The sequence below is a fragment of the Halyomorpha halys genome, unplaced genomic scaffold (assembly GCF_000696795.3).
Source record: "Halyomorpha halys isolate HHAL.00 unplaced genomic scaffold, Hhal_1.1 Scaffold565.1, whole genome shotgun sequence".
Lineage (NCBI taxonomy): Eukaryota > Metazoa > Arthropoda > Insecta > Hemiptera > Pentatomidae > Halyomorpha > Halyomorpha halys.
In genome coordinates, this window is record NW_027105815.1 from 101,703 (window position 1) to 107,240 (window position 5,538).

General features: G+C 32.2%; 1 protein-coding gene across 1 annotated transcript in view; it reads right to left on the reverse strand.

Moving 5' to 3' along the window:
- The window catches only part of LOC106684273 (glutamate-rich protein 2), a 15,526-nt gene extending 10,988 nt beyond the window's left edge, over window positions 1–4,538 (reverse strand). The window contains exon 1 of the mRNA XM_067053531.1: window positions 4,457–4,538. The gene's annotated coding sequence lies outside the window, so the exon portion shown is untranslated. The remainder of the gene's footprint in view (window positions 1–4,456) is intronic.
- Window positions 4,539–5,538: the final 1,000 nt, after the last annotated feature.

Genomic DNA, 5,538 nt, shown 5'->3' on the forward strand with positions numbered 1-5,538 from the left:
TTTTCTAAAATAAATCGATTTATAGTTGTTCGGACAAATTTTCATTTGCCAAATTTATATTCATATGTGAATATCATAAAAACTACTACCCCTGCGAAGATCAGTGTCATAAACTACTTTATAGCAAATTAAATTTCTTTTATTTTGAGTGTTGGAAGACATATGTGCGTCTTATGGATCTAGAGATATATTTTTTCAACAATCCAACATTTTATAGACATTTTGTGAGTTTATTTTGTCAATATCATAAAAACTACTACTCCTACAAAGAAAGATATAATTAACTATTTTGTAGTAAATTTAACTAGCTTTAATTTCAGTGCTAATAGATATCTGTACGTCAAATAGTTCCTGAGATATAGATTTCTCAAGATCAGAAGACTTTTAAGAAATTTTGCTTTTTAAAAAAAGTTCTCGAGAACTATTGGACATAAATAACTCTTTTAGGGCTAATATTTCAGCAAATTTGCTCTTCTTAAAATATTGTTCTTTTAGATTTCCTAGTGTTGTTGGTATTTTTTAAGAGCTCCGAATGAAAAATTAGTGTTTTTTTTTTTAGGTTGGAAACAGCCGCCATTTTTTATTCCCCCTACCTATACTTGGAAGACTCATCAATTTTGACTAGTAATTATACATAGTGTTCATTAAAGTAATTAAAAATTGGGGTGAGATAACTGACTTTTTTTCTTCCCGGCTCTTGTACTATACTACATTGTTTTCGGTTTATGATCTACGTCATACTACTTCACAAAATTAATAAGTTATGGTGTTCATTCGACGCAGAATTCAATATTGTTATATTTCTTACACCATTACTTACAGCTAGAATGCCTCGTTTCGGAGTTATAGGCGAAAACTAAGAAAAAATAACTAATTCCTTACTTTATGGAATTGATTAGTTAATTAACAAGAGGTTTAGTACAAGCGTAAATGGGTTTTCCGTGTTATGTTTTAAATTATATGCAATATATAAATTATGTTTTAAATTATATGCAGATATATGTTCTTGCGGCTGGTATCGGGATTTTGTACTACAGAAACCGTTTTACGACAAACCGATTTCAGAGTTAGGTCGCTTGGAAAATAAATGTTTTAAAAACGAGAGTACATTATATATATAAGGGTTTGAAGATAAAATAAAGGCTGCAAAATATACTCTTATTATACATTATAGGTCTAAAGATCCCTCTACACGTTTATCAAACCGCGCCTAATTCGCACGCAAGTGTGTGAACGGGTTATTTAGATTGGCCGGTACAAGTGAATGTGGCCCTGTTTCATAATAAAAGCTAGTAGTATTAGTTCATAGTACAAGTGTAGAAACTAGTGTGGTAATAATACTAATACTTATTTTTTCATGATAGGGATGACTATTAGTGATATTACAGGAATTAAAAAATACTAAAGTACAAGCTACTATTGTACAAGTCTGTATAATTGAATTAAGATAAATCTACAAGACTAATAGTATTAGTTTGTACTTTATTATGAAACAGGGCCCAGGAGGGCTCTAGAATCCACAAGGGTTGACTCACGGCTACAGTATAATAGAAACAATTTTCTGCCCAGCCGGATTCTAATTCGAGTCCTTGGAGTTAGCAGCCACGCGTCTTACCCCAGAGCTAATGCGCTCCCTATATAGATTGTATAGTAAATGAAAATTTCAAAATCGAGTTTTCGAAGAAAATACATATTTTGAGGTCCTCTGAGTCAAAAAAATGTAGTCTTGCGAAATGGTCAGTATGTCTATGAAGTGTCTAGCTCAAAAACGAAAAGTCGTGAGAAACTTAAATTATACATTTAAAGCAGTTATATGCCAGGGGTGTGACAGAAATATGTTCGATAAAATCGACTGACCCTAAGTGCCACTTTATATAATCGATTTTTCACATTTTTTCGATTTTCTCAAAACGACCCTAACGATTTTGATTATTCTTGGTAAGTCAATGTACAATCAATTGTTCTTTGATACCAAATAGGTATTATTCTAATTTAAATAGTTTAAAAGCCGAACTTTTTAAAAATAACTTTATCTAAAGTATCTAAAATTATCTAAAAGGTATAGATTTTTGTGCGCAAATTTTGCAAAACATAGGTTTTCAGTTTTTATTGTTTTAGAACTGCCAACAGCCAAAATATTTGTGCTCTGCGGATTTTAATTAATTGGAGAATTTCCCCAACCTTCAGATTCAATAATTAACTATTGTTTAAGATGGAATATTTTAAAATTATATTAATTCAGTGTAAATACATTGTTTGTTAAAATATTGTTAATTAATTTTAGCAGTTTATATTTTATTAAATATAGCACAAATATGTATTTCTGAAGACATTATATGTCTAGCTAATTAAATTAAAAAGTTTCCTATAAAATTCCAATAACGAAGGCTTAATTTATAGGTTATGTAGAACTATTTGTATACATTTTTGCCATTTACAACCTACATTACAGGTATTTACGTTTCCTTTTCATTAATCTTTATTTTGTTCCTTCTATAATGAAAATAAAGTAAATCAAATTTAATAGCCGACAAAAGTTAAAAAAACAAACCAAGTGAGTGGTTACTAAAGTTAGTTACTTCTTTTTCTTTTACCAAGCATTGTCGGCCAGTGGCAAATATGTAGATGCCGCATAAGTCAAGAGATGGCAGCACTCGCAGCTTCTTCAATGTTTCTCAGGGAAAATAGTGCGAATTCATTAAAGGATTTTTGTTTTTTTTTGTATTTATGTAATTTACAACTGTACAAAATAATACAATAAGTAAATATGTTGTATGATTCATATACACTTGAAAATCTTGGAAAGGAACCACCCATTGGTAGTACTTCAAACATTAATTTAAATTAGAAGGTCCCGTGACCATCTTCTTTTCAGACGCCTTAATGGGTTAGGATGGTTAAGGAGTTTGGAATGAAAAGACGCATATCTGTTTTGGGCCAAATCTGCAACGAAACGGTGTTAAGGTCTTTGCGAATGAGTTTATTTTTAACGTAATAAGGAGCATCAAGGATTTTGGATTGTAAGGATTGGATGCGGGAGGAATCTGATGGTTTGGTGGAGCCCCAGAGCTCAATTCCATATGTCCAAATTGGTCTGATTATCGTAGTGTATACTAATGTTTTGTAGTGAATGGGAAGTTTAGAGCGTTAGTCAAGTAAGTGTTGTAGCAATCGGATCTAGGAGCGGTTTCTTGTCGTTTCAGTCTTGTGAGTGGATTCCAAGTAAGTCTCTTGTCAAGATGGAGTCCTAAGTATCGAATCTGTTCAACAAGCGTAAATAGGTTTGAAATTTTTTTCGTTAAAATTTGAAATCTGAGATCTTTAACTATCTTTTTTTTAAATAATTTATTTATTGTTATTTTCAACTATATAAAACGAGTAAATTTTCTGTTTAAGTGATAAAATGACATGATATAAACATGTAGAGAATCTATCCACTGATAGAATTCCAGTTCTAGAGATCTTCAGGCCGTGTTCTTTTCAGACACATAAAGGATTATTAGGTAATGAAGGAGAAGCCAGGTTAAAAACAAGTGGGTTTGGGTGGTTGGGAAGTTTATCATGAAAGGATCGATTCTGGCAAAATGGGGAACATATGGAACAATGAGGTCCTGTTGAATGACTTGATTTGTGAAAAAGTGAGGAGCATTATGGATTTCAGGAAGGATTTTTGACTCCGTATGTCCTTATTATAGTCACGTAGATCAGTCTTTTATAATGGATTGGAAGTTTAGACCGTTTGTATAGTAAGTGCTGTAATAGTCGAAATCGACATTTTTTTTAAAATATTTATTTATTGCTATTTACAACTGTACATTATAATACATTTAGTAAATCTGATCTCAGTTAAATTGGAGTGTTACAGGCGTGTAGAGAAACTAACCATTGGTAGCACTCTAATGACGTTTTACATTAGCTGGTCTCGTGGCCATCTTCTTTTCAGGCACCTCGGAGGATTGTCAGGAATGGAAGAGGTTAGGGAGTTTATAATGGAAGGAGTGATACCTGGTTCGGGCTAAATCGGTTACATATGGAACATTAAGGTCTTTATGTATGGTTTTATTTGTGACAAAGTAAGGAGCATTGAGAATTTTACGAAGGATTTTGGATTGCAATGATTGAATACGAGAGGAATTCAAAGGTCTAGTGGAGTCCCAAAGCTCAACTCCATATGTCCAGATTGGCCTTATTACAGTCATGTAGATCAGTCTTTCGTAATGAATTGGGAGTGTAGACCGTTTGTCTAGTAAGTGTTGTAATAGTCGAAATCGACGTGCAGTATTTTCAGTCTTGTGTGAGGATTCCAGGTTAGTCGTTTGTCCAGATGTAGAAATCGACGTTTAAAAAGAGAATAATTAAAAAAAAAATCTTTAATCCTATGTATTTTTCAGTTTTCATATCCTTCAGTTCGTTCAGAAACAAAATTTTAGATATCAAAATAATGCTACAATCTTACTTGAAGATTTTTCAGAGGCTGGATTTTCGTGTACATTTCAAATCGTAAGTTTGCATCTTCCAATACCTTCTTTGTGTAACCAAAAATAACCTTATATTATAGATTGCACAAATTTCTGAAATTATTGTATTCGCTCTTCAAAAAGTGAATGGGATTCTAAAGTCGACAGTTTGAATTTGTACTCTAACGTTTTTAAGTATTTATCAACACATTTATGGTGTAGTAGATTATAATCAAATAATATTCAATGATAAAACTGAAGATTTATTTTTTTTATTCAACTTGAGGAGGCAATCTTCTTAGTCTGTAAGCTATACAACCTTATCTTATGTTGAGGTCTCAAAATTGGACACTCAAACAAAAAAGTTTTATAATAATATTATTGAAATTTTTCCAACGAAAAAATGCACTATTTTTTCCTACGGAAAGGCGGCAAAATCGTATTTCTTGCTCCATCACAGTTTAAACTACGATTTTCTAAATCTCGGGCAAAATCAATAATTATCCGTTGTATTAAATTTAGTGGTAAACTTAACCAGCCAATGATAGTCGAATAAATTGAAATTTAGAGAAAATCTACGTCATCTACTAGATTAATTAATTGAAATTAATTACGAATAAAACAAAAATAAAAGGAAGATGGTTCAAGTGTGTTAAAAAAAAAAAAAAACTCAAATTAAACTATTTGTATTGAACCAACGTTTCGCCCCACGTTGCAGGGCTTAATTAGGGCTAAAAAAAAAAACACAAACACTTGAATGATGTAAACATAAATGATCACGGCTGCGAGTGCTCGGCAGATTTAGAAAGCAGATTTGAACGGAAAGACCGCCGAACGATTATAGGAGAAATCTGGGATCAGATCCTTAACACATAGAGAAGAAGAACTAACACTGAACTGCTTGCAGAGACTGGTCAATCAATATCTCATGATATGTGAGCGGGATATGCGGCTCGAATAAATCCATCAGGACACCTCTAAACCACATCGAATGCCACTGTAGTAGCAAAAAGACCACGTGTGAGATCAAAACAAGAATAAACAATGATGTGAAAGAGTTGAAAATTGGAAGAAGTAGCCC